Consider the following 9,736-nt stretch of genomic DNA (forward strand, 5'->3'; position numbering starts at 1 on the left):
ATTCCAGAAATATCAAAAGGGCTACCAAACATTAGTTTGCATTAGATTCTAAGATAAGGTTCGATTCTAGGATAAGGTTCGATAAGATGAGATAAGAGGTGTCTCTTTTTTGGTTTGAATAAATAAATTTTATTTTCATGACCGCTAGTTTGCATTATAGCAACGATAAATCGTTTGATTGAAAAAAATAAAATTATCATTATGATTATTTTTTATTTAATAAGAAGCATTTGGATAATTTTATCAATGGTAGCGGGATCATTTTATCTACACTTATTATTGCCACCGGAGAGTCAAGCTGGCTCAGGTCGCTGAGCTGGAGTCAGGAGAGAGACATGATCACAAGACAGCTAGTAAGAACCTTCGGGTCAAATGTTGGTGCCGAATCCTCGACCGATCCCTTAAGTCGGATCCTGCAAAATCCAAAGATAGGAAAGTCCTCACATTGAGGGTTCCCCGACGGTGGACCCTTCAATGCCTAAGTTCATCTCCCGCAGAAGTAAGTAGAAGAGGTCTGAGCTTTTAGAGAGATCTTTGTAGTAGAGTCGAGTGTGAAGTGTCATAGACTGGATTAAGGAAATGGAGAGTGGAAGCTCAGAAAATATTGTGGGAATGGAGATCAAAGATGGAGTTAGAAGAACTTAAAATTCTGTAGAGGAGATAGATTCTAATTCGTATAGAAATAGCCTTTAGAAGAAAGCATGTGAAGTAAGTATTCACCTCCTTGAAGGATCTTGAAGTGTAGAGTTTTATAGATAAAGATGGGTATCTATCATCTTCGGAAGCATGTGCCGTTCGCCAGAAAGTAGTGGTTGTGGGGACATGCTTTGATTGTTAGGGAATAAAAGCTCACGCATTTCAGAGTTGTTGAAATTACTGATCTCACTAAGTGGAGGAGGAAGTGGAGCAGCGAGTGGGTGAACTGTTTGTCTTGTAGATAGAAGACTCCAGAGCTTCTCCCACACAGTCGTAAAAATACTAGGTGGTAGAGGTTGCACAGTCTCTCCATCATCTTCTATTAAGGGCACATGTTGGACTGCCATTAGGTTGCCAGGATCATGGTGAATGGTTCTAGCATAGGATGTATCAGTTGTCCCCTATTTTGAGGCTTTCTTTTGGCTCGAGGGAAGGAAGTAGAGAGTGTTCTTACATTTGCTGTGGCGTAATGGTTAGGATGGATACTAAAGCTTTGGGTTTTGATTCTTTGAGGCTAATGCTGATAAGAGTCTTCAGAATGTGGCTATGCCAAGGCATGCCTTGACTAAAATGTCGAATGAAGTAAGGCGTGCAAATGTCATATGCTGCCATTATTGTTCCTTGAGAGGCTACAACTTAGGCAGATTATTGGATGCATGTATTTATGGGAGAAATTCACTCGCCTCCTTCTTTTGGATGGTTAACATGGCTTGTGGGCTTTCCAGCATGATGATTGGACGTTTCAATGCTATCGATCTGGACAGCATTTTGATGTCCAGTGGAGTGCCAACATGTGTAAGCTGATCAGACTGTTCATTCAAATTGCCATTATCATCAAGCTGTGCTATAAGTGGCACAGGAGAGGTGGGTACCTCTCTGTTGGATGTGTGTCCTAGAAGCCAATCTTGACTGACACATACTTTTCTCTAGGACATATTTTGTACTTGTTGGATAGTCTTAATAACCAATCATATTTATGTGTCTATGATTTATCCTAGAAATTAATAAAAATGATTTTACATATTTTTAAGGTGTTGAGAATTTGAGATATATATCATTAGTGGTTAATTTCTAAATGCTCTCGATCGAAGGATCATCACGGAGGATAGTGATCAATGCATTCAAGATAGGTGTACGGATTACCTCCCTTTAGGACAGATGAGTCTTGAGTCTGCGGTGTAGAGATACTGGGATAAGAGTGCAGATGGTTGTTAGAGAATAACTTGCACTGAGCGTGATTAACACGAGAAACTACTTGGATGTCTACTCACTCGTCAGTGATCTTTCTCGATGCTGTAGTGGTATGACTGATCCTTTAACATGCGGTGTATTAGCTATTCGTAGCGAGGCTATATAATTTGACTGCACATTCCCTTGGTCTCTAGCCATATGGGTCTTTACTGTGTATGTTGGCTATGTAGGTTCAGGTTCGCTGTTTGAAGTAGGATACACCTAGATAGAATCTATCGATCTTGATAGAAAAGGAGAAGTCCTATGCGATTCATAAGACTGAGTTCAGAAAATCTCTGGCCAGAGTAAGTGTGAATACTGAAAAAGAGTTTCCACAGGATTCACAAATGAACTCGAGTTGAGTCAATCTAGCATATGACTGATGATAGAGTTTGACAAGTTCTTCATGACCTCCGTCAAGTTGGGACTCTCAATAGAGGGATTGTATCACATGATAACTGCACCTAGGGATTTATTTTTTTGTTCTACTGGATTCTCACTATATGTTGCTAGATATTACTGGTGGATCGTGAGAACTCACTAAGATCATTTTTGGATCAACGATCTTTGTTGAAGTGAGTTAGAATCGTTTCAGCCCATCGAAAAGAGTTTCGATGATACTGTGATGGAGATCACGGTATGTCTCACTACCAGACAGAATATAATCTGAGAGGTTACACACAAAAGAAGCATGACCTGATCAATAGCTTGGATCATATTTGAATTATCAATTGGATTGATAGTTTGAATATTAAAAACTACTAATTTGTAAGCGTTACAGTTTTGGCAGCTGCTAATTGTTAGTAAGGGACTTAAATGCAAATGTTATAATTTTTTTGAGGCTGATTAAATTATGAATTAAGTTTTAATTAATTTAAATTAAATTTAATTAAATTTAATTAAATTTAATATTAATTAGGTTCAATTATCCAAATCAAATTTAGATTTCAGGCCTGATTGGATCAGGCTTGACAGTCTTTTCAAATTTGACTCATTTTGGACTCAATTTGAATCTGATTGAGGCTCTACTTAAACCAGATGAACCATGACTCAGAGAGCTCAAGTTTTTTGAGACTCTCTATTTAGAAATTATATCAAAAGGAGAAGTGGAGCATTATTTTTCTCATCCTTCTTTCTTCATGCGCGTGAAAGGAGAGAGGGCACCAATAGTTGGCACCTCGCCTTATCTGGAAGTCTTTTTCATTCAATTTTTTTTTATTTAAATTTAATTCAAAATAAGATAGAAATCTCTTATATTGGGGTATGGAAGCTTTTTTTTGTGTGACAAAAAAATTGGAGAAAGGTGGGATGTGTGCTTATGGTGAGAAGAGATTTTTTTCTTGTAATGCAACCTTATCTCCACACCTTTTCAATTCTTGATTTAATTTCAATGCCTTAGATGAGATCTCTTGGGTGTGATGGAGAGGGTGTGCATGGGATAAGATGAAGAGTGCAATAAAAAATTAAAAAAAAGGGGCGTGAAGAGTTTGTGACGTTAAAAAAAAAAAGATGTGAGGCTTCCTTCTTACATCTTTCTCTCCTCCCCAACGTCTCTTTTTTCCTTCTCCACTTCATGTCCATGCCCAGATCTGATAGAGATCAGATCTAAGAAGAGAAAAGAGAGAGAAGAAGAGAAGAAGAATGGTTCTTTTTCTCTTCATGATGATCTGGTTCAGATCCTGTCCGATCTGTGTGAAAGAGTTCGCACAGTGATCTGCTTCTTCAAGATCTGGAAGAAGAGATCAAGATCCATGGATGAGGAGCGACATCTGCAAGATGCTAGCACACCGATGATCTCGATGCTCTGATCAGATAATTTTATATGGATATCAATAGAGGTCGAGCGCGTACGTAGCTACGATCAGAACCCGAGACATCCGTAGGATCCGAGGTATGGAGATTCGATCCCTATTTTATTTTTTTAATAGTTTATTTTTTTATTTCAGATATCAAATCATGGGTACATATTTATATCAAGATCTTTACTATGATTTTTAGATCTGATCTGATACATGAATAAATTAAAATTATTTTAATTTATTTATTTCTACTGTATATATATGTAGAAAAAATTTTGAACTACACGTACGAAATCGTAGCTATTTTCTAACAGTGGTATCAGAGCATAGATTCTGATATGAACATGAAACCCGCTCAGATCTGATATCTGATTTATAGAAATCAGATATGAAGTTTAATAAGATGATCACATCATTCTGAAATAAGGTTGCCCTGGCATAATCCCTGTTATACTGAACGGTTGTCCTAGAACGATGTAGAATATTGATTTAAATTAGATCTAATTTTTATGCATGCTTAAATATGATTACAGAATTATTTTAGATCTAAAATTATTTTAGATCTAAAATAAATCATGAATTATTCAGATCTGAAATTGATTTAGATCTAAATATTTTAATTAGGATGTAATTTGGATCTAATATATTTGTTAAAATTCTTTCTACATACATAGATTCAATATTATTGTCATATGTTTGATATGTGAAAGATAATTAGATCAAATTTTTTAATTGATTACATATGTGATATGTTAGATTAAATTCTTAGTAGCTTAGTAATCGAATTAGGATAGTCACTATGGCCGTCCGATCATAAGATGATGAAGAGATCAAAGTCCCTCTCTTGCCCATTCGATGGGTTCTCTCTTATGATGTATAAGGATGCCGACTGTAATATTTCTTATATAGATAAACAGCGAACAAAAAATTATAATTATTATATTTTTTAATTTAAATCAGATTATGCATGTATTTTTTGTATTTTAGATCGTTAAAATATTATATTTGATATATTGTTGGACACACGATCTAAAACTTAAATTTTTGCAAAACTCTAGATCCAAAACCCTAAATCCAAAACCCTAGGCTTGTTTGCATGAGAGCATGAAACTGTGACTGGTATACCTGTGAAGTTGACTCGATTTTCAATTGGGTCGACTTGAGTGCTTAGTGAGTTGACTCATTTTGTTGGAGTCGACTCAAGATCCTGATAGGTCAGCTCATTTGCTGATGAGCCAACTCAATTGTGTAGGTTAGGTCTACAGGTTTATGTTTGTCTCAGTATGTGCTGACTCACTGTGACAAGTTGATTCATGTACCAAGATGAATCGACTTGATTCTGCAAACAGTGATATTGTATGAGATACAATATAAATGGTTTAGATTAAAAAATATTTTGAGTTCTAAACCCAAATCCATGTATATAATACACTTAATTAAGAATTAAGATATGAAATTATAAGATCTAAAATTATGAATTTAAGATCTAAATTTTAATACATAAAATATGGGCTTCGGGTATGGGTTGAATAAATTAGGTTTAGAGACTAAACTACAACTAGGATTATTGATTAGATCAGATTAGAATTCTTTTCGATTTTGAGTAGTTGATCGAACCTAATCAAGAGTTGATTGGGATTAGGTCAAAGGGGTTCAAAATTGAATTTAGTTATAGTTGGTCAAATTGATTCACATGTGATGTGAATTGATTAAGTCAAGATTGAATTTGACTCAGTAGTTCGAGTCTGGGTCTATAGGTTAACCTAATTAATTCTAATCAACTAATTTGGTGTCTAAGGCAAGCATTAGATGGTGGTTATTTAATTGATTGCATTGTCTGATATGGCCAATTCGTTGGTATCTAAGGAAAGCAACGGGGGGACCTCCACTCATCTTGTCTTATCTGACCATCTTGGGAGATTATGTTTTGTATTAGGTTACTTATTGACCCGAGTTCATCCATACCGACTAGGTTGGTCAGATATGAAATGTGCTGATCTAAACCAGATTAATCATTACATCAGATGTATGTGACTAATTAGAAGAGATCTGAATTCAAATCTTCTTACTGAATATTAAATCTACTGATCTTCCACCATTGTAGAGTTGAAGGTGCCTTTTATCATTCTCAGCTGGTTACAGTGGTTCAATTGCATCGGAAAAGCATAACCATTTTATTAGCATCAGATGTCTTGAGGTAAAGATGGGGTTGGGCCCAATAACTGTTAGGTGAGGGATCCAATAACGGCTTTGCACTCGCTGGTGAACGGTGGATTGGACTTAACTAAGGAATGTGCCAATAACTATTAGGTGAGGCCACAGAACTTAGAGACCAAATCACTGCAACATGCTTGGAGAAGTTTCTGAACAAAAAATTATCCATGCATTGATATACGTATCACCAATAACTATTAGGTGAGGTATCGTATATCGATGGGACCATAGACCCACTAGAACCATTTATCGCATTAGGATTTTCGTTTCTCCACCCGAAGAGTGTGAGAGACTCAAAAAATTAGTGAGAGCTTTTTGTTTATTTTTAAAATTTTTAGAATAAATTATTATAAGTACAATCATCTAATTAAATCTTTACTCTCTGTGATCAATTCTTTCAGCTTCCAACACTAGCTTGAATCCTAGATATCTACCACTTAACCGAAATTGATTACATATTCTATCTTAAAAATCTAAGAATAGTTTTTAACTTTTAGAAATTAAGCCATGTTCTTGACCAGATTAATCTAATGCCATCAGCTTGTCCAATCCATAGTCAACGAGCTATACTTGACAAATAGTTGACATTGACAATTAGGTTAGATGCTATAAATTGGATTTCATAGTCGATGAGATCCAATATATGCATAAGGACATGTAGACTGTCAATAATATGCTGATTTATCTGCAATAGTTATGAGATGATTAGAGTCGCATAGTGCATGAGATGCATGATAGATAGTTTATCCATGATCGATGATCGAGAAAATTGAAGAGCTTGAAAAGCTCGACATGACTATGCATGAAAAAAAAATTGCTAATAGATTTGATCTTGTAATTTCTGATTCATACGGATAGTTGATGAAACTATTATATGAATAAATATTATAGCACCTTAACTGAATTGACCAATATGCTGGTAATTAAGGGATCTTAAAAAGTTCAGAGGTATATACCTGGAGAACCTAAAGAAATATTTACATATTTTTGAAAAGTATGTCAAATTGCTCAAAATTAATCTTACGATTTTCTCTTTTTCATTAGACTCTAGTGCATATTACGCACTTTAACATAAGGTCTAAGGAAGAAAGAGTATCGAGGTAAGGTGAAGTGATTCTTTTGAGTCAATAATTATGCAAAAGTTGCACTGAGGCTGCGAGCATGTAATCTCAGTGATTACCTTTTAGATTTAATTTTTGTCATTTGCATGGTGTGATGCATTTATAAAAAATTATTTGAGTAAAATAATGAACGCCATTAGGTCTGAGAGATTTAAAACTAGATAACCTGAAGTATATAGATGGTTCTTTTGGCTAGATCATGTATGAAAAGAAATAATTTGCTAACTGAAAAAAATAGACCTTTGGGCTTATTGACTGTTAAGTCATATCTAGTCTGTGAATCATCTCTTTGAAGATTAATGACCAAGCTGTCCTTTATGGGTTAAAGGACTAGGACCACTGAGATACTTGTCCTAGTACACATATGATGTGTATGGCCTAGTTGATGAGCAAGACTAGGAGGTTGTCACTACTTCATTACCTTTACCGATGAGTAGTCATGGTATAGGTATGTATGTGAGATACAAATCTGAAAGACTTTGAAAGGTTCAAAGAATTCAGATATGAAGTAGAAAAGATAAATCAAAAAATTCTAAAGATACTTCGATTAGATCGAAAATGCAATACCAAATAAAAAATTTATCGATTATCTAAAGAGGATGGCATAGATTCACGATGGAATTCTTCTTGTACACCTCAGCTCAATAGTGTATCTATGAGGAGCGATGGCACTATATCAGATATGGTCCAATCCATCATGAACGTCATTAATTTAACTATTGTTCTTTAGGAACAAGATTTAATTTTTAAAATTTAAATGAAGTTTCCTTTAAAGTTGGTTTCACTACACCATATGAGATATGATATAATGGACAAGTTAGAGGATAGATCTGAGAGAACTCATTTGTTAGGTATCCCAAAAGGTGTTTGAGATATTACTTTCTCTTCTCAGTGGTTCACAATGTGATTGTGAGCAATTATACTATTTTTTTGAAAACAGTGAGAGGATGAACTCAAAGAGAAAGTCTCTAAAGAATAACGAGTCATAAGACCTATACAATCTATTTAAGATGAGTCAGTATATGTAGTACTTTCTCCACCTCGTTGATCTAGTAGGATCTCCTATCTTTTAGAAAGGTACTTGGTATTCTTACAAAAAGATTCAGAGAAAGTATTTCTCCAGGGAGATTGGGAACATAGGGATGATCCTAAAACCTACAACGATGTGACATGAGGAATCATGTAGTTACATGAAGATCAGTGGGAGGGTCCCATACTGACATCAGTTGTGATGTGGTTATATATAAATTTTTTTTTTCAAAGATCTAGGTCAAACATTCTGAAAATAAAAGGTCTATAAAGATAGATCCTAAAAAGATATTTAGTTTTCATAGATAAGTACATAAAAGAGGTGCTGAAGGGGTTCAGTATTGAAATCTTCAATAAGGATCCATTATCCACTTGGGCATAGGTGTATGCTATGCCATATACTTGACTTGGTATATCTTACTATGAAAGTTACTAGCAGATATTAGTTGAATCCAGACTGAGAGTATTGGATTGCTGTAAAAATATCTCTAAGTACTTGAGAAGCACTAAGAGTTTATTTCTCATCTTTGAAGAAGGGTTAGAGCTAAGAGTGGGAGGATACACTGATGCTAATGGTAGAATATCTACATCAGCATGTATTCTTGAGTTATATTGATTTGATTTATTGGAAGGGTTCCAAATAATCGACCAGTGGAAGCTGAATATGCTATAGATGTGCAAGATGCATTCTGGTTCTTATGATAGTTGCAGACTTAGATGTCATACCACAGGATGCTATGATATTGTACTGTAAAAATAATGGTCCATGGCCCTTGCTAAGGAGCCAAGATCTCATCAGAAGTCCATGTACATAGAACAGATATACGTGAATACCTCAAGTAGAAATACATGGAGGTGAAGAGAATAGACTCCACATGATAGTGGTAGGCCCAAGTCACTTAGCCAGCTAAAAACTGAACCCTATCTTCAGAAGATGGGGCTCAGGTATATGGTAGATTGGCTTTAGTGCAAGTGAAAGTTTGTTGGATGTGTGTCCTAGAAGCCAATTTTGGCTGACACATATCTTTTTTTAGGGCATATTTTATACTTTTGGGTAGTCTTAATAATCAATCATGTTTATGTATCCATGATTTATCCTAAAAATTAATAAAGATAATTTTGTATATTCTTAAGGTGTTGAAAATTTGAGACATATATCATTAGTGATTAATTTTTAAATACTCCCGATCGAAGGATCATCACGAAGGATAGTGATCAATCCATTCAAGATCGGTGCACGAATTACCTCCCTTTAGGACAGATGAGTCTTGAGTTTATGGTGTAGAGACACTGAGGTGAGAGTGTAGGTGGTTGTTAGAGAATAACTTGCATTGAGCATGACCAACATGAGAAACCACTTGGATGTCTACTCACTCGTTAGTGGTCTTTCTCGATGCTGTAGTGGTGTGACTGATCCTTTGACCTACGGTGTATTGACTATTTACAATGAGGCTATATAGTTTGACTGCATATTTTCTTGGTCCCTAGCCATATGGGTCCTTGCTGTGTATGTTGGCTATGTAGGTTCAGGTTCGCTATTTGGAGTAGGATACACCTAGATGAAATCTATCGATCTTAGTAGAAAAGGAGAAGTCTTATGTGATTCGTAAGACTGAGTTTAGAAAAATCTCTGGTCAGAGTAAGTGT

Source organism: Elaeis guineensis, chromosome 2 (assembly GCF_000442705.2).
Source record: "Elaeis guineensis isolate ETL-2024a chromosome 2, EG11, whole genome shotgun sequence".
Lineage (NCBI taxonomy): Eukaryota > Viridiplantae > Streptophyta > Magnoliopsida > Arecales > Arecaceae > Elaeis > Elaeis guineensis.